Source organism: Dipodomys merriami, unplaced genomic scaffold (genome assembly GCF_024711535.1).
Source record: "Dipodomys merriami isolate MVZ:Mamm:240054 unplaced genomic scaffold, mDipMer1.0.p SCAF_703, whole genome shotgun sequence".
Lineage (NCBI taxonomy): Eukaryota > Metazoa > Chordata > Mammalia > Rodentia > Heteromyidae > Dipodomys > Dipodomys merriami.
This window is the reverse complement of record NW_027206295.1, coordinates 68,631-90,000: the sequence shown is the minus strand read 5'-3', so window position 1 is coordinate 90,000 and position 21,370 is coordinate 68,631. Positions and strand designations below refer to the sequence as shown.

Here is a 21,370-nt window from a genome sequence, read left to right as displayed (position 1 = left end):
AAAAGCTGCTTATACAATTTCGAGTCATAGCAATTGGAGCTCAGTGGTAGAGCATGGGCCCTGAATTCCGTTCCTAGCACTGAACAAACGTGTAACTAAATGAATGAACCAATACATAACAGTCAAACATGACAGCACCATTAGATATCTGAGAACCAAAAACTTCTTTTGTCTTGCCCAAAGGGAAGGAAATGGGGTCATTTTTCAGGAAAATTCTGTTTTCTCAGCCAACACTGACACGTAGAAACAGCAACGCAGAAGCCCTGGGTAGCCCCAGGATTTGTAGGTCAGCAGATTTGAGGCTCTTGGGGGCCGGAGGCCATTCTAACTCCAAGACATCACAATCCCCTCTGGAGGGAGAAGGTCTGCTCTGCCCCCCGCTGAGAGGCAGGGGATGGGGGACATGACCCGACAGGGGCCGTGGGCAGGCATGGCCCAGGCTGCAGGCAGGCCCCCGCAGGACGGGCTGCCCTCCACTGGGATCCCCGACCCTCGCGGAGCCTCAGTTCACTCATCTGTCTCCTGAAGCCCCTGCAGAGAATTTAACGAGCGACATCATCTATGAAGCCAATAATCCTAGGCTCTGATGAGCTCCTGCCTGGGTCCTCTTCGCCTGAACTTCACTCTGGAGGAAAGTGGGGGTGAAGCGAGTCAGGAAAGGCTTTCTCACTACGGGCTTCCCCGCATCCCTGGTACTGGCTGGAGGCCTGGTGACCCACGCCTGTAGTCCCAGCTCCTTGGGAGACTGAGAAGATGGGAGCAGTTCAATTTCAGAGCGAGCAACAAAGTTGGGCTGCATCTCACACACACACACACACACACACACACACACACACACACACACACGTCAGTGTCTAATTTTTTTCTGGATGTTTCTGGCATATAAAGATGCAAATGGACAGGTAGGAGCTGTGGCTCAGTAGTAGAGCATTGGTCAAACATGCATGATGCTGGGGTCAGATACCCCAGCATCTGAAGAAAACAAAACCAACAAAACAGGAATAAATAAATTAAGATCATATCTCTCTGCCAGGAGATTACTCTCCTCACCTTCACCATTGAGGAACTGACATTTACAATGATAAAACAGGTTGTCCCAGTGCTGGCGCTGCCCAGTAGGCTGAGATCTGAGAGCTGTAAATTGAAGTTGGCTCTGGGCAAACAAATCCTTGAGAATCCAACCCCAATTAACCAGCAAAAAGCGGGAGGTGGAGGTGTGGTTCGAGTGGTAGAGCTCCAGCTCTGAGCAAAAAAAAAAAAAAAAGCTAAGAACATGAGACCCTGAGTTCAAGCCCCAGTCCAAGCACAAAGGGGCGGGGAGAGGCGAGATAAAAGGGAGGGCTGGGAAGGTGGCTCTGTGGTACAGCGCTTGCCTTGCATGCATGAGCCCTGGGTTCGATTCCTCAGCACCACATAAGCAGAAAAAAGCCAGAAGTGGCGCTGTGGCTCAAGTGGTAAAGTGCTGGCCTTGAGCTGAAGAGCTGAGGGACAGTGCCCAGGCCCAGAGTTCAGCCCACATGACCGGATCAAAAAAAAATAAAATAAAATGAGATAAAAAAGAGAATCATGGAATTAGCTAGTCCTATCTCACATCCTTTGGACACCCAGATAGTATGACTCCCCTCCCCTTCACCACTGTCCATCACCCCCCCCCACGGGGGTGGATAAAACCCAACCCTGAGAGGACCATCTTTCTGGGGAAAGACCAGGCCAATTCAGGGGTGAAGGTCAGGGGGCTGGGGCCTTTGGCTTTGATGAAGGCGGGGGGGGGGGGGGGTGCTGAGCCGGCCTCTTCCCCGCTGGTGGGGGCAGGGTGGAGAAGGGGGGGCGCTGGGACTCCCAAGCTTTCAGATCCGGTTCGGTTCCCGTAAACAAGTGCAGCCCTCAGCTCCCCGGAGGACCTGGGGAGCAGAAGTACGCACCCCGGCCTCCTTCCCCGCGGCCTCCTTCCCCGCAGCGGTCTTCCGAGGACCTGCGCCTGCGAGACCATCTCCCCCGGCCTCCCAGCCCCCAGCGCAGCCCCAGGAAATGGGGCTGCTGAGAGCTGCTCCTCCAGCTTTGCCTCCCGCCGCGTGTGTCCTCTGCCCGAGCATTTCCTGGCCTAATTAAGCTGGGTAATGAGTAGCTACGGGGAGGGGATAAAAGCCCTTGGGGGCTTGGAGCGGGGGACGGTTTATGACAGGGGCGTCTGCAGCTGGTGACTTTCTTAGGAAAGTTATTTCTCCTAACCCTGGGAAGTTGCACACTATTTCCTCAGCAGAGTGAGACCCGGAGTTAAGCCTAGGGAATCGGGAGGGGAGGGGAGGGGAGGGGAGGGAAGGGGAGGGGAGGGGAGGAGGGGGAGGGGAGGGGAGGGAAGGGGAGGGGAGGGGAGGAGGGGGAGGGGAGGGGCTGGGAGGATAGGGAGGGCCCTGCTGGTGTCTGTGGAGAAAGATCAGCTCCTGCCCTTAGGAGCCTGAAGCCGGGCATCCTGCCTGGCTGGGTGTTGTGTTTCATTTGAACCACAGAACTGGGCCCAGAGGGTAATTTCTTCAGACTGTGTCCCGTGGAGAGTTAGGAAATCTGACCTCCCTCTCTGCCCCTGACTCCCCTCTGTCCTTCTCGAGGTGCTAGAAGGGACTGGGGAGGCAGGTGGGAGAATCTCTGGCTGAAGAGCCAGCACCTGGGGAGGAGAAGAGGAAGGCTGACTCCACAGCTCTGCCTTCAACAAAGGAGCCCCAAATGGACTACAAAGCCCCCCCAGCTCAGCCCCAAGGTGCAGACCCCCGATACAGCCTCCACGCGTCCCTCCGGAACCTCCTGCCATCGCACCTGTGCGTCTAGTGCGTTTGACTGGTTCTGATTTGTAAGGAAAAAACTGAAGGGAACGGAACCGCACTTGCCAGGCCCCAAGTGGCACCAACCTAGGATGACACCTGTCATCCTAGCTACTCAGGGGGCTGAGACTTGAGGATCATGGGTCACGTCCAAAGCCAGAGCCTACCGGAAACTCTGTGAGACTCCTGTCTCGATTAACCACCAAAAAGCCAGATTTGGAGCTGTTGGCTAGCACTCTGAGCACAAAAGCTCAGAGTCAGCAGCCAAGCACTGAGTTCAAGCTTCAGGACTGGCAGAGACTGCACACCACCCCAAGGAGCCATCTTGTCCCGTTTCTCTGCTTTATATCTATGTGTTTATTTTAGGGGGGAGAAAGAGAGACAGAGACAGAGACAGAGACAGAGAGAGAGAGAGAGAGAGAGAGAGAGAGAGAGAGAGAGAGAGAGAGAGAGAGAGAGAGAGAGAGAGAGAGAGAGAGAGAGTGTTCGTGCCTGAGGAGGAGTTTGAACTTAAGTGCTACAACACCAAGCTACCTTGCTCCTCCCCTTTGCTTGGAATAGCAGGTGTATGCCACAGAGCCACAGATTTGAGATCCAGTCTCTCAAACTCTGATGCCCAGGCTGGCTTTAAACTGCATTTTTTTTTTGGTCCTCTTTTCTTTCTTGGTACTGGGATTGAGCCTAGGGCCCTGCACTTGCTAGGCAAGCACTTTGCCAATGAGCCACATCCCAGCCCTAAACTGTATTCTATCTGCCACCCCTCTCTGCCTCCCATGTACCTAGGATTATAGGCTGCAGACAGCACTCCGGGCTTTAGTTTTGTCTTTGTGAATCAGGGTCTCTTTATAACCCAAGCTGGCCAGGAACTCACAGTCCTCATGACTCAGCCTCCTGAGCGGTGAACCACCGTGCCCAACTTCTATTTATTATTGATGACGGGAGGGCTCCGTGTCCCTCACATCTGAAATCAATATTTTGGTCCTCTGAAAATGTTTCCAGGGCTGGGAAGGTGGTGGCTCAGTGGCAGAGTGCTTGCCTGGCATGCATGAGGCCCTGGGTTCAATTCCTCAGTACCACATAAACAAACAAAACTTTTTTTTTTCCTAAATAAGACCCTATTTTGCCCCTGTTTCCTCGACTGAATTCTTGGTCATTGGAGCCATATGAGCAGCAGAAAACTGATTGGGGAGGGGGGGGGGTCTTTTTTCTTTGTCCTTTGTCCTTTACTCCTTCTTCTCTGCTGCTTTTTTTGGTGCCAGCTGTGGGGCTTGAACTCAAGACAAGTACACTGTCAGATCTCAGCCTCCTGAGTAGCTAGGATTACAGGCGTGAGCCCTGGCTCCAGGCAGCTCTGTCTATTAGGAGTAGATGCTTCTGGTGGTGTGTGGGGTGGCAGGAGTGGGGGCCGTCAGATGCCTGACCAGAGAGGGCTCACCCGCGTGTACCCCCGCATGGCCAGGGCTGTGGAGATGCCCTTTGCCCTGGGAACTGCTAGTAGAGGGTCATCAGAGTCCCTACCACGGAGGGAGGATCATATTGAGAAGAGAGAGGAGCCACTCCGGAAGCTTCCACTCTGCCACCGGTACCACCTTCTGGCCGGGTGGCCCAACCCCGAGACGTCACCCTCACCCCGCAGCAGCTGGGCACTGTGTAATCCTGGCCCCCGAGAAGAAAGGCAATGGCGGAGAGATCTGGTGATTTCCCTGGACAGGGACAGCTGAAACCCGACACCCCTGTCCCCTGTCCTGGGAGCCCTTTCTCTAGGGAGGCCAAGAGAAGAAAGGGGGAGAGGGAAGAAGAAAGAAAAGAGGGGTGGAAGGGAGGAGGAAGGGAGAAGCGCATGGAGGGAGCCCTGTGCGGGGCCAGAATCTCAGTCCCGCCCAGGTTCTGTGCCCCAGCTTTTAAATATGACCCCTGCCTGATGTGACTGATGAGAGACCCAGGGGAAGAGCTCCAGCCCGTTTCCTCGGGCTGGGGAGCCTCTGGCCCTGCTGCAGGGCTCCCCATCCCCGTGCCTTTCGTAGGGGTGACCAGAGAACACTGGTGAGAACCTGCACACGCACCGGGACACACGCACCAGGGCACAAGCACCGGGACACACGCACCGGCACCGGCACAACGCTCTTCCATGAGAGAGCACCGTGATCGCAGAGGGGAGACCCGGGACCTGTGCCCGTGGGGACAGTCCTTTCCATGGCTGTTTATGAGGGGCTGATTCCTGACCGCCCCAGGCCAAGGGCAGTCCTGGAGGTCACAAACGAACAGAACTAAGCTGTCCCTTAGGCTGACTCAAGGACGGCGGCGGGCCCTTAAGCCAAAACAACTAGGAAATATTATTAAAAACAAAAACAAGGGGCTGGGAAGGTGGCTCAGTGGTAGAGCACTTGCCTTGCATGCCTGAGGCCCTGGGTTCGATTTCTCAGCACCACATAAGTAAAAAGAAAAAAGCCAGAAGTGGCGCTGTGGCTCAAGTGGTAGAGCGCTAGCCTTGAGCTGAAGAGCTGAGGGACAGCGCCCAGGCCCAGAGTTCAGGCCCCACGACCGGACCCCAAAATAAACAAACAAACAAACAAACAAACAAGCCAGGCTTCCGTGTGCTCACGCCTGTCATCCTAGCTACTCAAGAGGCTGAGATCTGAGGATCTCTGTTCAAAGACAGCCTGGGCAGGAAACTCTGAGATACTCTTTTCTCCAATAAACCATTCAGAAAACCAGAAGTGGCGCTGTGGCTCAAGTGGTAGAGCGCTCGCCTTGAGCTAAAGAGCTGAGCTGAGGGACAGCACCCAGGCCAAGAGTTCAAGCCCCATGACAGACAAAACAAAAACAAAAACAAACAAACAAAAAATAGCTCCCAGTAAAGAAGCCAATTGAAATTGCAGCTCTCAAGACACTGAGGCAGGAGGCTCCAGAGTCCAAGACCAGCCCAGGCTGCAGAGCAAAGCCTTACCGTCACCCCAAGAAAGAGCCCAAGCCAGTGTGGTGAGCTCCTGTGAGTCATTCATTCAGTCATTCATTCGTCACGCCTTCACTTGCACGAGGCTGGTGATGACTTGATCTAGGCAATCTACCATTGAGCCACGCCCAAGCCGGCAAACGGTCAGCCCTGGTGTAATGCGTAGGGAGCTGCCCTTCCCATAAAACATTCCAACTTACTCCCCATGTCAGAAGATGTTTCTTAAACTGCGACTGTGTGCGAGGTAAGAGCTAGAGAGACACGTGCTATTTTGCTGTAGCTTCCTTTGTCTTCTTTTGACAGTCCTGGAACCTGAACTCAGGACCTGAGCGCTGTCCCTGGGCCTCTTTGTGCTCAAGGCTAGTGGTCTACCACTTGAGCCACAGCACCACTTCTGGCTTTTTCTGAGTAGTTTACTGGAGATAAAAGTCTCGTGGACTTTCCTGTATAGACTGGCTTTCAAATGGTGACCCTTGGACCTCAGCCTCCTGAGTAACTAGGCTTACAAGCGTGAGCCACCCGTGCCCGGCTTGCTGTAGCTTTCTAAGCAGTCTCATTTTCTTCTTACTGGATACAGTCGTATTTTACAATTTATTTGCACACCACCTGTAGTCAAGGAAGTATAGCAACACCTGAATCTAGAAGCTGTCTCTGAGCTGCCTAGTGGCCAGATCAAAAAGGGAAACTGTGGGACTAATAAGAGGGGAACGTTTCCTGAGCAGATCCTTTCTCTCTGGACACAACATCTAGACTTCCTTCTCACCGCCGAGCCTCACACGCTCAGCTCAGCCTTCCTCAGTCTTCTGCTCTGCAAAGCAGCCGGTGAGTGCTGGCCCCGGCGGGCGCACGTGTCCCCGTGGGAGGTAAGGCTTTGCTTCCTGGGCCAGCTTCAGCACCACCCAGGTTTGACTCCTGGCTCTAAGGAGCAGGCCCAGACCCAGGCCCCTGTCCAGACCCCTCCTACCTGGCTCTGTGGGGGCCGGATGCTGTGATTGTTCTCCGAATCTCTCCACTGGCCTGGCCTGTGAGCTTCAGCTGCCTCCTCCCCTTGTCTTGGTCTCCACCACATCCCAAGGCCTGCCAGCCTAGCGCACTGAAGAGCATCCCCAATGCCCAGGGCAGAACATCCTGAAAGAACAGTACAGGTAGTCAACAACGCCTTCGTTTCAAACGTGGTGTGCCAAACACCCTGCTGACCAACCTTCTCACTGAATTCTTTCGGGAACCCATGGCACAGAACCCTGCTTGGCAGATGGAGAAGCTTGGGGGTAAGAGCCCTGGGGATCGACGCCCATGGTCTGCCCTGGTGATCCACGCCCGTGGTCTGTGGAGGAGGGGCCTCGGCCTCAGGTCTGACTGACATTGAAGCCGTCAGATTCTATGAGATATTTTTTGTATGGCCTTGCATTGGAATCTTTTTTTTTTTTTTTTTTTTTGGTCAGTTGTGGGGCTTGAACTCTGGGCCCAGGTGCTGTCCCTCAGCTCTTCAGCTCAAGGTGAGCGCTCTACCACTTGAGCTACAGCGCCACTTCCGGTTTTCTGGTGGTTTATTGGAGATAAAGAGTTTCACGGACTTTCCTGCCCAGGCTGGCTTTGAACCGCAATCCTCAGATCTCAGCCTCCTGAGTAGCTAGGATGACAGGCATGAGCCACTGGTGCCCATTTTTTTTTAAATCTCCTTTACTAGCCTGGGCATCTTTGTAGGGAAAAAAACAGGATCTTTTGTGCCTGGCATGCAGGAGGACTTGGGAGGGGTGGGAGAAAGAGAGAGAAAGGAGTAAAGGAAGAAAAGGAGAGGGGAGGGAGGATTCCTGCCGAATGCCTGCCAGCTGAAAATCCTGAAGATATCCCACTTAGGCTGTGGTTTTGGCCATTGGGAAGGGGAGGGGAGAGACAGGAGAAGAAAAAGCTCTTGCCTAGCAAGTACAATGCCCTGGTTCAACCCCCAAACAACAACGACGACAAAAAGATAATAATACAGCTAAGGAAAGAGGATCACTACGGAAGGGTTTCACACTGGTTTTTGCAGTGCTGGGGATCAAATCCAGGAAGAACATTGTGCAGGCCGGGTAAGCACTCCCGACTGGGCGACCCCAGCGTGGGGACTGAGTTCTGACATTAACTGTGCATGGCCATTGAGTGTCATCTGAAAAGTTAGGAGTTTAGGCTGAGCATGGTAGCTGTCGTACCAGCCACTTGAAAGACATAGGTTGGAGAAAAGCAGTTCAGGCAAGCCTGGGCAAAAAACATGAGACCCTATCTGAAAAATGATTACAACAAAAAAGGACCAGGGCGTGGTCCTCAGGGCAAGAACCTGAGTTTAAACTCCATTACAGAAACAAGACCAGGCCCTGGGGGCTCATGCCTGTCATCCAAGCCACTCAGGAGGCTGAGATCTGAGGATCGAGACTCAAAGCCAGCCCAGGCAGGAAGGTCCATGAGAATCTTATCTCCAATGACCCATCAGAAAACTGGAAGTGGTGCTGTGGCTCAAATAGTAGAACACCAGCTTTGAGCTGAAGAGCTGAGGGACAGCACCCAGGTTCAGAGTTCAAGTCCCACAACCAACCAGGTAATAATAACAATATAATACAGAAACAAGAAAAAAAATGAAGTTAATTTGCCAGACAGTTTATGTTTTTCCAAGGAGGACACCGAGGCTCAGAAAGGTTAAGCAATTTGTCCAAGGTCGCCTCAGCTCAGGGCTATTCAGCTCAGTACTTCTGTTGCTTTCCACACAAAAATGGCTCTGGGCCCTGTAGACAAACACAAAAATAAAAGAGCTGGCCAGAAGTGAGATCTGAGGACTGTGATTCAAAGCCAGCCTGGGCAAGAGTCCATGACATGCCTAGCTCTAATTAACCACCAAAAAGTCAGTTGTGACTGAAGTGGTAAAGTGCTAGCCTTGAGCAAAAATGCCCAGGGGCAGTGCCTAGGCCCTGAGTTCAAGCCCTAGGATCAGCACAAAAGGAAAGGATAGAAGCTGTGCACCTGTGGCTCATGCTTGTAATCTTAGCTACTGAAGAGGCTGAGATCTGAGGTTTGAGGTTCAAAGCCAGCCCAGGCAAGAAAAGTCCGTGAGATTTATATCTCCAATGAACCACCAGAAAACTGAAAGGTGAGCTGTGGCTCAAGTGGTAGAGAACTCACCTTGAGCTGAAGAGCTGAGGGACAGCGCCCAGGCCCAGAGTTCAAGCCCCATGACCATCAATCAATCAATCAATAAACAAAAAGAGAGAAGAGGCTCTGAGCCCTGCAGACAAATACAAGAATTGGCAGAAAGCTGGGAAGGTGGCTCAGTGGTAGGGTCCTATAAAGCCCTGGGTTCAATTCCCAACGCCACAGAAAAAATTGAGCTGACAAATAAGAAGTTTATTGGTTTTGGTCAAACCCCAAGTCTAACCTTTGCCTTCTGCATAAAACAAAGTTAGGACTTGATGCCACCTTCCCAGTTTTCTGCCATCTCTTGTATTTGTCTGCAGGGCTCCGAGCCTCTTCTTTTCTTTTTATTTGTTTGTTTATTGATTGACTGATTGATGGGTCGTGGGGCTTGAACTCTGGGCCTGGGCACTACTGTCCCTCAGCTCTTCAGCTCAAGGAGAGCACTCTATCACTTGGGGCTGGGAGGGTGGCTCAGTGGTAGAGTGCTTGCCTTGCATGCATCAGACCCTGGGTTCGATTTCTCAGCACTATATTAGCAGAAAAAGCCCGATGTGGTGCCTTGGCTCAAATGGTAGAGAGCTAGCCTTGAGCAAAAGAAGCTCAGGGACAGCGCCTGGGCCCTGAGTTCAAGCTCCAGGACTGGAAAAATGAAAATGACTGTGTTCTGAGGAAGCACAGGTCTTAGAGCCCAAGTCTCCACGCACATGGTCTTCCTCAAGCTGCTGGGAACTCCGCGAGACAAGAGTAACACAGCTGCAGCATCTGGGGAGCAGCCAGGCTGGGGACACACACAGGGCCGCCCAGAGGGAGGGCCTGGGCTCCGCTCCTGTTTCCCACCAAAGGAGCCTTCTGGAACTCGGGCCAACAGCACCAACTCCCATGAGGCCTTTGGTAATGCCTGCCAACTTGAGGCATTGTCAAAAGACAATGTTCATGGTGTGAAAACTGTGTGTGTGTGTGCGCGCGTGCGCTCTCCTATTCCACACCGCTAAGGTGACCTTCACTCAGAGCTTTCAACTGGGCCTTGGCCTCCTGGCCTCTGGGAGTTATTCCTGCTGCCTGGGCTCTGCCTCCTCTCAGTCAGGAATGCAGCAGCTTCTCTGCCCAGATTAACCCCTTCCTTCCTTCCTTCCGTCCGTCCTTCCCTTCCTTCCTTCCTTCCGTCCTTCCTTCCTTCCTTCCTTCCTCCCTTGCTTTCTCCTTGCAGGCACAATGGATTTGTTTGAAATGGCCCTGGAAGAGAGAGGGGGGAGGGAGGCAAGGCTTGGTAGGAGGCTCTGTGGGGCTGGAAGGGGTGCTGGCGGGGAGGAGAGGAGAAGAGAGGAGAGGAGGGGAGGGGAGGGGAGGGGAGGGGAGAGCAGGCTGCAGCTGCCGCCACCGCCAGTGTGGCTACAGAGGAGTGGAGGGACCCAGTGTGAGGGAGAAGGGGCGGGGCTTGGGGCCGGGGCCGGGAGGGGTGTCACTGGGGAGGAGGGAGCAGGTGGCGTCTTGTTTATCTGCTCAGCTGTTCTGTGTCCCCGGGTCTGTGAGAGAGTCGGAAGCAGCTGGGAGGAGAAGAGGCCACACAACCAGGGGCCCTATTGGTCCTTCACTTTAGCCACAGGTCCCAAGACCAAAGTGAAGCCACCCGAGAGAGCTCCGCCTCCCTGGCCCAGAGGGCTGCTTTCTAGAGGAGGTTCTCGCTGGGTAGGCATGCCCCTGGGTTGATACGGGCACACACACACCCGTAAACACTGCTGGCCTTGGGATGTGAATTGGCAGAGTACTCGGTCCTCCGGGCCATGCCAGAGAGTGCCTAGCAGCCACACTGTCCGGGTCCGGGGCAGAGACAGCCTGGCCAGGGCCTTCCCTGCCCTGGGCACGGTGGCCTGCGTCCCTGTCCCTTCACATCCCCCCGCGCTCAGATCCCATGTTTGCATGCTAAATTGTTTGGAGGCAAAGCTGAGATACAGCTTAATTTGCCCTGCTGTTTTTTTTTTTTTGTTGTTGTTGTCAGTCCTGGGCCTTGAACTCAGGGCCTGGGCACTGTCCCTAAACTTTTTTTTTCCCCCAAGGCTAGCATTCTACCACTCGAGCCACAGTCCCAGCCCCTGCTCTGCTGCTTTCTGACCAGGTTAGTAAACACCCTGGAGAGCCGTTCACCCGCTCTTCTTCCCCTTGCGGCTTTTCCTCCAGCCTGGTATTTTCTTCTTGTTTGTTTGTGGAGATGAGAACATTCGTCGGAACTTTGGTTCTCCCTAGAGGCCTGCGGGTTGCCAGGGATCTTGGGTGTCCTTCCTCTTGGCCCACACCAAGGTCTGCCCCTGGGGCGCTGGGCCTACGGCAGGCCCACCAGGAAATGTAGAATCCTGCCTCTCGTTTCTGCAGGCACCCCGGAAGAGTCCCGGGTCCTGCTGGCCTGCTAGGGTCCCAGCACTGCAGCCATCTGGCCCTGTCCTGAAAGGTCAGAAAAGGAAGGGATGGGGAGCCAGGAGGATTTCAGGAGAGGATGGGGGGGGCAAAGAAGCATGGGGGTGCTGTCTGTCTACTGGAGGTCCTTTCAGGGCGGCTGGCTGGAGTACTACAAGATTGCTGAGGGCAAACGGAGCTCTTAGCTCCGGCCCCCTGCCTGTGAAGTACAGACCAGTTACAAGTCAGGTGGTCTTGGGCCTCAGACTCCCCAGTGTGGACCTTTGGGTGTAGAATGCAGGACCGACTGAGGCCGGGATTCCTCTCTCCTTTCCCACTTTGCAGATTCTCTGGCCTTTAGAATGCTAATTTCTTTGTCTCTGGCCCATTTCCTTCTCCCCGGACCAAGCAGCCCAATAAAATGCCCCCTTTATGGTGGGTGGTTAACGGGCAGCAGGCCTTCCTGCCTGCCTGTCCCCCACCCCAGATGCTCTGGCTGGGCGGGGTGGAGGTGGTGGTGGGCAAATCTTGGACAGGCATCTGTAGAGCCCAGATGCTGTCCCTGAGCTCTTTGTGCTCAAGGCTAGCGCTCTACCGCTTTATTTTCCGGGATGGCAGGCACTCGGCCCCAGGTGCTGTCCCTGAGCTCTTTGTGCTCAAGGCTAGCGCTCTACCGCTTTATTTTCCGGGATGGCAGGCACTCGGCCGCACAGGCACAGGCTCCCCCACTCCTCCTTTTATTTTGCAGATTAGTTCGTATGTTCTCCCCTGGGCTGGGCCCTGGAGGGGCCTGCCTGTGCCTCCTGAGCGCCTAGGACAACAGGTGTGCACCATCATACCAGACCCAGGTGTTGAGATGAGGTCTTGCAAACTTTTGCCTGAGTGGGGCTGGAATCTCATCCAGCAAAACTTGTCTTTTTTTTTTTTTTCTTTTTTTTTAGCAGCCCTGGGTTTTAACTCAAGGCCCTTGACTTACTACTACTAGGCAGGAGCTCTACCCCTGTGAGCCACTGCATCTCAGGCCTTCAACAAGACATCTGTACCAGTGGAGATGGGTAAGGTGGGAACGCTGGCAGGTGTCAGCTCAGGGACCTGTCTTGGGGCAAGGGACCACTACTAGACCAGGGTTGCCTGTAACCGGGAAACTCTTATCTGCCCCACCCTGGGAGGCCCAGGGAAAAGGCCCAGGGCACGTGTGGTGTTCCATGGTAGCTAGAACTACAATGAGCAGAGCCAAGAGCCACCACGGTCTTACCACATTCGAAACTTGAAATGCCCCTGGAGAGCTGGTGTGGTCGCAGCTCTCCTGACTGGCGTCCACCACCCCGGACAGAAAGCCTGCGGCTGCGCAATGCTCCCGTCCACGTCCACGTGACCCCGCAGTGGCTGGGCTGCGCCCTCATTCTCAGTTCCAGCAGCACACACACCCCTCACCCCCCCCCCCCCCCCCCCGTCTCCACCACACCACCCATCCCCCGCCCGTGTCCTGCTGGTTGTCAGGTGAGTTGCTTGCCTCCCGACAAGAATTGCAAGCTCTTTCATGAGTGGGATCAAGCTGTGTCTGTTCACCTTCCCACCACGCGATAAATACTTCTGGACAGAGGGGCCAGTATCCTCAGCACTCTCTGCTACGCCTCACCTTGACCACAGCTCTGTACAGACAGGCACTCGGTAAATGGTTGCCCGGAGGGGGGTTGTGCCCTATTAACCATGGGTAAGACGGGCTTTCGGAAGTTTTGGGGGGGACGCTTAAGTCTACACTTGGTCTGCTGCTTTGTAATAAATCCCTATTTTGTCTCCCAAAATCACAAGTTCCTTCAACCAGGGAACAGAAGACTGGTGTGAGGCTCCCTCATTAAGAACTTATTAGGGACTGAACCCCGTCTCCCTCCCAATTCATGTGCCCGAGTCCTGACACCGTACCTCAAAATATGATTGTTCTAGCTGGGTGGTGGCAGCTCACGCCTGTAACCCAGCCTCCTCAGGAGGCTGAGATCTGAGGATCCAGGTTCAAAGCCAGCCTAGGCACGATGGTCTGTGGAATTTTCATCTTCAATTTTTTTTTTTAAGCCAGAAGTACACCTGTGGTTCAAGTGAAAGAGGCACAGGGTCAGTGCCTAGCCCTGAGTTCAAGCTCCAGGACTGGTACCCCCCCCAAAAATTAATTAGTTAAAAAGGAAGGACTCCACTGAGATTATTAAATTACAAGGAGGCCAGAGCATCCCTCATCCAGTGTGACCCCTGTCCTTGTAGATGCAGAGCGCCAGGCGGCAGGATGACAGGAACCTGAGGAATCGAGCACGTTCCTGGCCTCAGCCTGGTACTGACGGAGAATGGACAGCCCAGAGGAGAAGGAGACACAGGCTGAAGCCAAGCTCCTCGGTGCTCATCTGCAGACACGGGCGGCACCAGTGTCCTGTGCCTGCCATCTCTCAGCCATGGGGTGGGGAGCAAAAGTAGGGGGACTGGCCCCACTTGGGCAAAGAAATCCAAGACCCTGTCTCAGAGCAGCTGGGCATCGCGGTGGCTCACGCCTGTAAGCCTAGCGACTCAGGAGGCTGAGATCTGAGGATCACATTTCAAAGCCAGCCCGGGCAGGAAAGTCTTATCTCCCCTGAACCACCAGAAAACTGGAAGTGGAGCTGTGGCTCTAGTGGAAGAGCACTTGCCTTGAGCTGAAGAGCTGAGGGACAGCGCCCAGGCCCAGAGTTCAAGCCCCATGACCAACAACAACAACAAAAGGACCACTGCACCACGTCCCCAGGCTTCTCCTTTATCTTGGTCAGGCGTTGCTCTGGGAATAGGTACCAGAATTTACTCTGCCAACCTCTTAAGGATGGGTCTGTGGCTCTCTCCAGTCTACCTCTCGATCAATTGCTGTCAGTGATGAATCTCCCACAGAGGTCAGTTCTTGTGAGTGACCTCTGATTTGCTGCTGCTGCTACCATGACTCTTAATAGCGCTTAGGCAGCTAGCATGGTGGCAGTCACTTTCAGAAATCCAGGTTGTACGTGTACAGGTGGACTGCCCTGGAGACCAAGGCTTATGTGAGGATCTGTGGCTGTCACCATTGCTGGGCCTGAAGCCCGATCCCCCCAGCAGTCCTTAGGTTTTCCTGGCTTCCACGCACACATAGCGCCCTCTCCCACACAGCCCCTCTGTGGCCCCCCTCGGGTGGTGCCACCCTTCCCGGCCCACTGTGCCTGCTCCTGTGGGTACTTCATGAGGTACTTCCCTGCTCTTCTCAAAAGCAAATGGGCCTCACAGGGTGTGTGATGTAACCCTGGCCCTCGAGAGGCAGGATTGTGAAGTTTGAGGCCAGCCTGGGCTACAGGAGATCCCATCTCAAAAGAAAAAGAAAGGAAGACAAGAAGGGAGGGAGAGAAGACAAGGATGTGGGGCTGGGGTGGCCACTTCCCCTCCCGTGGCCCTGTCCCAGGTGGCCTGACCTTCTCTGGATCTTCACCAATGAGCACTAGGTCCACCCCCCACACACACACAGACCGGGACCACCAGGAGATCCTCTGAGAAACTGAGGCAGGGCCTGAAACCCCAGGCCGATCAGAAAAGGAGAAATAAAAGAAACAACAGCAGGAGACAAAGGGCACGCCTCTTTTAAATGCACTGCTTGGATTCACTTGTCTTCCTTTTGTGCGTAGGGTGGGGCCTGGCTTCCAGAGGTAAGTTCATGTAAATTGTGGCCTCCAGGCTCAAAGGGTTTCCTATCACTTTCCTTTGTCACGCCCCCTTTTAGTTCCCTAACCTCTCTTCCACCTCAGGACTTTTGCATACACTTTTACTCTGCCCTTTGCATATTCTCTCTTTCCCTCTCCCTCTCTCTCCCTTCCCTTTGTGTGGTTTGAACTCAGCCTGGTACTGTCACTTGGCTTTTTTTTTTTTTGGTTCAAAGCTGGTGTTCCAGCTTTTTGCTGGTTAATTGGAGATCTGGGTCTTACGGACTTTTCTACCAGGGCTGGCTTTGAACCACGATCCTCAGATCTCAGCCTCCGGAGTAGCTAGGATGACAGGCAGGAGCCAGTGGCAGGCCAGAGGGTTTTGTTGTTTTGGTCCTGAGGATGGAATCCAGGACCGCGCACAAGCGCTCTACCACTGAACTATACAACTCTGGCCCCGTGCTGCTCTGCTCGTGAAGTTGCCCTGGCCTGAAGTGTTACTCCGCCCGTGTCATTAATGAATGAATCACTCTTGCTGTGGACTGTAAACATCAGGAAAGTAGGACCAAATCCCAAGCAAGCCCCTTCACCTTGCCTGGCATACAGCTGGATCTCAATAAGGATTTAATGACTAAGTGACAGAGCTGACGGACTCGTGTCGGGCCCTGAGGGCAGCAAACGGCTCTTGGTCTCCATCTCCAAGGCCCCGGCCTTGGCATTCTTGAAATGGAAAAGGGAATAGACAGGAGGACTTGGAGGTTCAGCTTCAGTCCTGACTCCTGCCTTCCATCTCTGGGGCAGGGCACTCCAGTCCTCTTCCTGTTCCAGAGGACGTCCAGGTCTTCCCGTGGATTTGTCCTTTTGTTACCCTTAGTTCCCAACCCCAGGATCTGGGACTGAAACTCTGCCGTCGGCTCTCAGGGGCTGTGGTGCCCTCTGGCCCACCTAAGGCCGGGCGCCGGCGGCTCATGCCTGCAGTCCTAGCTACGCAGGAGGCTGAGACCTGAGGACAGAGGTTCAAAGCCAGCCAGCCAGAGCAGGAAAGCCTGTGAAACTCTTATCTCCAATGAACCACCAGAGAACGGGAAGTGGGGCTATGGCTCCAACTGGTAGAGTGCTGGCCTTGAGTGAAAGAGCTCAGGGACAGTGCCCAGGCCCTGAGTTCAAATCCTATAACTGGTCAAAAAAAGGTTATCTGGGTGAGGATCCACCCAGGTCATGCTCTGTGGCTCTGTGGCCAGGACTGTAACTACGTTTAGCAGGTTAATTTATTTGCTTGTATGAGGTAATCCTCTTGGCCCTGGGCAATCTGTTTGTAGTATTTCAACTTTAAAGATAACTTCAACTTCGGAGCCCTGAATTTACATTTGAACCCCGCTCTCCAGAGGACATGTTTGTTGTGGTCATCCCAAATTGGGGTTAATCCAGAAGGCTCTAGGGAACCTGTGGAACCACCCGGTGTAAATGTGTCCTTTGGTAGGCTGGGTAGTGATGGCCTGGCTGTGCTGGCCCGAACTCCTCCACAGATAGACGCAGGACTCCACTCTGTGTGTGTGTGTGTGTGTGTGTGTGTGTGTGTGTGTGTGTGTGTGTGTGTGTTGGTACTCAGGTGCCAGCTGACACGGGGAAAATTGGAGGACTAGTTTGTTGGAGGGAAGGAAGTGCTAAAGGTCAGTGCCATGGGCTCCACCTCAAGGTGGCACATTCACCTCTTTATGGTATGAAGAGGGACAGGAGTGCCAGGCACTGGTGGCTCACGCCTGTAATCCTAGCTACTCAAGAGGATCATGGTTCAAAGACAGCCTGAGCAGGAAATATCTCCAGTTGACTACTAAAAAGCTGGAAGCGGAACTATGACTCTAGTAGGAGAGAGCTAGCCTTGAGCAGAAAAGCTCAGGGACTGCGCTCAGGCCCTGAGTTCAAGCCCTGGGACTGGTCCCCCTTTCGCCCCAAAAAAGCAGCACAGGTGACAAATAGGAGCCAGTTTTAGCTGATTAAAGAGCCAGTGATGTTAGCGAAAGAGCGACTAAAGAGTAACTAGGTGCCAGTGGCTCATGCCTGTAATCCTAGCTACCTGGCAGGCAGAGACTGGGTACATCCTGGTTTGAGGCTGGCTGGGCAGTTTGCCTTCAGGCTTGCCAAACAAATGTCAAAGGGGCAGAGGGAGGGCGGGAGGGGTGGTGGAGAAAGGTTTGGTTGTGTGGCAGGCAGTGAGAAACTGGACCGGAGGGCAAGGAAAGGTTCAGGCCCCGCTGCTCTGTCCCGTCCCCCCTCCTCTCTGCCCTGAGGTCCTTGGGCCGGCCTAGCTCTGGTGTTCCCTCCCACCCCCCAGAGTCCACAGCCAGCCTTTCCAGAGGGCTGAAGACTGCTGGGCTCAGCTTCTGGTTGTAGCTGAGGGGGATGGGGACTAGGCCATTTATCCTGGCCTGACCCAGGAACAAAGACCTCTGGCAATGGAGAGTCTAGGCCTTAACACTTGCTTTCGCCAGAGCAAGGGGGGCCTCGGATGCAGGAACAACCGCCAACAGTCGGAGCCTGTCACCTCCCCCGCTCCGGCGGTCCAGGCCTAATTCAGGGCTAGCGGTGATGTGCACGGTGCACGGACTCCCGAGGCTGCACAGCCTCCATTGTGTTCCCGTATGGTCAGCAACAAAGGCCACTTGCCTCTAGCAACAGTCGCTAGGCGGGTCTTGTCTCCTGGGCTCCTGCTCAGCTCCCAGTGCCCAGAGCTGAGGCCCTCGACCTGGTCCTCCCAGAGGGAGGGAGATCTTGTGGGAGACTTAGGGGCCAGAGATGCCGGGGTGGTTGGTCCAGGCATTTTCCTGGATGTCAGCACTGGACAAGTCCTATTAGTCGTGACCCTGCTTCCTTGCCCCCCACCCCAACAAGGCTTTTCTTGGATTCTTAGCAGATGCCTGAATTGAAACTGAAAATCCCACCTGGCTCCTTGAACCCAGGTCTGCCTGGGCTGCCCTCTTCCTACCCTTGCTTCCCAGAAGTAGTGGGGTTTAAAAACGAGCTGGGACGGATCTAGGTGTAGACGGGAAACACTATCTGAAAAAAAAAAAAAAGCCAAAAATGGTTGGGGTGACTCAGGTGTCAGAGCATCTGCCTCACAAGCTCTAGACCCCCCAGTCCCAAACCCAGACGGCAAAGAGAAAAACTGAAACTACAAGCACCGGTCTTGCAATAACTGGGCCGTGTGACTGCCTGGTGACAGTGAATCTCTCCTGGGAGCCTGACTCAAGAAGGCCCACGGGACACCCCCAAACCAGCTGAGCCCTTCCCCACCTGCTAGCTCGTTAGCAGCCTGTGCACACCAGATGTGAAGCAGGCAGGTCTCCCCACCCAGTTCTGGGGGAGGGGGCCTCCAGTCCCTGCAGTGGGGTGCTGCTGAACTTCCAGATCCAGGGCAGCTTGGGCTGGGGTGACCTTCCTGGCAGCCAGAACGCTTGTGTACATGAGCCTTGGAGGGCAAAGACCTGTTCAGCAATGCAGGCTGGGTACTTGAAACCAGTCATGTGTGCAAGTCCTGGATGTGTCATTTGCATACCTCCGCATGTTTAACCGGTAACGGTCATTTGCTGGTTTCGCACTCACTCTCTGCCCATTCTGGGGCTTGGAATCAGGGCCTGGGCACTCACTGTCCCTGAACTTCTGTGTTTAAGGCTCGCGCTCTACCACTTAAGCCACAGCTCCACTTCTGGCTTTTTGGTGGTGAATTGTAGATAAGAGTCTCACAGACTTTCCTGCCCAGGCTGGCTTCAAACTGTGATCCTCAGGTCTCAGCCTCCTGAGTAGTTAGGATTATAGGCAAGAGCCATAGGTGCCTAAATTCGGTTCTCTCTTGTTTAATGCCGGCACCGGGCTTGCATATGAGTCCTTGTGCGCTTGCTTGTCTTCTTTTCTGCTCCAGGCTGACCCTCTACCATTTGAGCCACACCTCCACTTACACTTTTATTGGAATGAAGAGTCTCACGGACTTTCTGGAGCTGAGTGGCTTTGAACTGTGATCCTTAAATCTCAGCCTCCTGAGTAGCCAGGATTGCAGGTGTGAGCTACCTGCACCTGACTTTGTGTGTGTACCATAGGGCTTATTAGAATGATCCTGCTCCCTCTTTCTCCCTCTGAGGCCGGCACCCGGGGCAGGCTCATCCTGGTGAGTCTGAGTGGTCTCCTGGCAGGAGACCTGTTCCAGGGTTAGGGACAGGAGGAGGTACACCGATGCTGCTGCCTTCCCTTGACAGAATAGTAGTTCCCTCCAGCTCATAATCCTTATGCCAAAATGGCAACTGGACTATCCAATAGCAACATGCCAGGTAGACTCTGTGGAACTGTGTGTGTGTGTGTGTGCGCGCGCACGTATGTGCGTGCTTGTCTGCCTGTCTGTTGCTGGATGGAACTCAGGTCTCCCCATGCAGATCATGCTGAGTTTCTCTATATCGGTGCCCACCTGTAGTAGTCCTGTCTAGTCCCATCTGTCTCCACAGCCAAACTGAAATGAAAAAGCCAGGATCCTTTTCCAGATAATTTGAGGCCATAGGTCACACTGGCCTGGGTGACTCCCTAAAGGCTGTGGTGCTTTTGCCTGAAAGCTGTGCTTCCCCGGGCCAGTGGGGTTCTGCCCATGTGCGGCGGTGTGTGGCCCTGAGAAGGCTGCTAGGGGTCTATGCGTGCAGATGCCACTGCAGCCCTGTGGGTGGCCAGGCTGGGGGTGGGGAGGAGGTGGGGGGAGAGGGAGGGAGACTCCTGTCTCCCCCAGCAAACCCAGAAAGCTTCACTAAATTTGCCTTCTCAAACACAAAGGTGCGATGCCCACATGCCTCTTCATATGTATGTAAGATAACAGACATACTGAAACAAACTCCCAGATATGGACACAAGAGACTCCCCCACCCTTTCTCTCTTTCGTTTTTCAGTTTTCGATGATTCTGTGTTCTTTATGTGTGGGGTACTCAACAGTGCCTCTTCAGAAGGGCAAGGGGGGAGGGCCCAGAACTCCAGGGGAAAAGATGGAAAGGCACAGCGGTGGAGCTCACAGGACAGGATGCAAGTGAACTGTATGTACAATGAACTCCAGGGTGGAGACGGGCGGGAGGGACCGGGAGAGAGTCAGGGAAAGGAAATGTACTCATTACCAGGCTCATGGGAGTGCAACCCCCTGTATATCAGCTCTAGAATAACAATAAAAACTGCCTGCTCATGATCCAGTCTGGCTATGACCTGCCCGCAACCACGGGGATGGCTGGCACGTTAAGTGTCCTCTGACTCAGGGCACTGGGCAGCCAGCCTCTGGAGAGCCCCTAGGCTTCCCCGAGCCTTTCCTCTCCCATGGGGTCGGGGCTGCAGGGGCAGAGCCTGACCTGTGAAGCCTGGGTCTCAGGACAGCTGTGGTTGCTTGCTCTGTGGCTCCCTGGGGCCAGCAGCTCCTACCTATGCTCACAGGGCTGAGCTCTGCAGGGGAGGCCATGGCTGGGGACTAAGGATGGAAACAGGCGACCCAGTGGCTGGGCAGTGTCGTGGCACGGGTTCCACAGTCTTCCATCACCTGGTGTTTCTGTGGTTAGGCTAGTGGCCTCATCCTAACCCTGGGCTTGAAGTGAGAGAGGGGAGCAGATGTTTTCGCTCTCTGAGGTGCCGAGGGCCCTGCTGTCCTCATTGGTGGCTATGTGGGTGTCAGGGAGGGATCCCAGCACCCAAGTCTGTACCTCAGAGGGGCATTGGCCATTTTGCCTCACGAGAACCAATGTAGGCCAAGAGAGCTTTCCTCAGGGCTGCTGAAGTGCTCTCAGAGTAGACTCTAGGGCGCTGGCCAGCGGTGATGTGGTTGGCTAGAGCCGGGTCAGTACTCTGGAAGGTGGCTATGCATTTGCCCATTCTGCTCTGGCCCAGTGGCACCATCTCCTACCTCTTTCTTCTTTTCTCCTCTCTTCCGACAGATCCATAAAGTTGGCTGTGACCTCAGGTTCTGTCTGCAGAGCCATTTGAGTACCGTGCTTCTTTCCCAGGATCCCCTGTTAATCCATCCTGCAAAGAAAAGGAGACACGGGCCGGGCTGGAATGGCTCACACCTGTACCCTTAGCTACTCAGGAGGCAGAGATCTGGGAATCCTGGCTCAAAGCCAATCTAGAATCTGGGCAGGTAAGATTCTTTTTTTTTTTTTTTTTTTTTTTTAATATCGGTCATGGGGCTTGAACTCTGGGCGCTGTCCCTCAGCTCTTCAGTCGAGGCCAGCACTCTACCACTTGAGCCACAGCGCCACTTCCGGTTTTCTAGTGGTTCATTGAGTCTCACAGACTTTCCTGCCTGGGCTGGCTTTGAACTACAATCCTCAGATCTCAGCCTCCTGAGTAGCTAGGATGACAGGCATGTGCCA

General features: G+C 54.2%; 1 protein-coding gene across 5 annotated transcripts in view; it reads right to left on the bottom strand.

The window, feature by feature from the left end:
* The window catches only part of LOC138817905 (chromatin remodeling regulator CECR2-like), a 129,298-nt gene that overhangs the window by 103,589 nt on the left and 4,339 nt on the right, over window positions 1–21,370 (bottom strand). For all 5 annotated transcript variants that reach the window (XM_070008677.1, XM_070008679.1, XM_070008678.1 and 2 more), the window contains 3 exons: window positions 20,902–21,020; window positions 13,243–13,401; window positions 6,734–6,897 (listed from right to left, as the gene is read on the bottom strand). The gene's annotated coding sequence lies outside the window, so the exon portion shown is untranslated. The remainder of the gene's footprint in view (window positions 1–6,733; window positions 6,898–13,242; window positions 13,402–20,901; window positions 21,021–21,370) is intronic.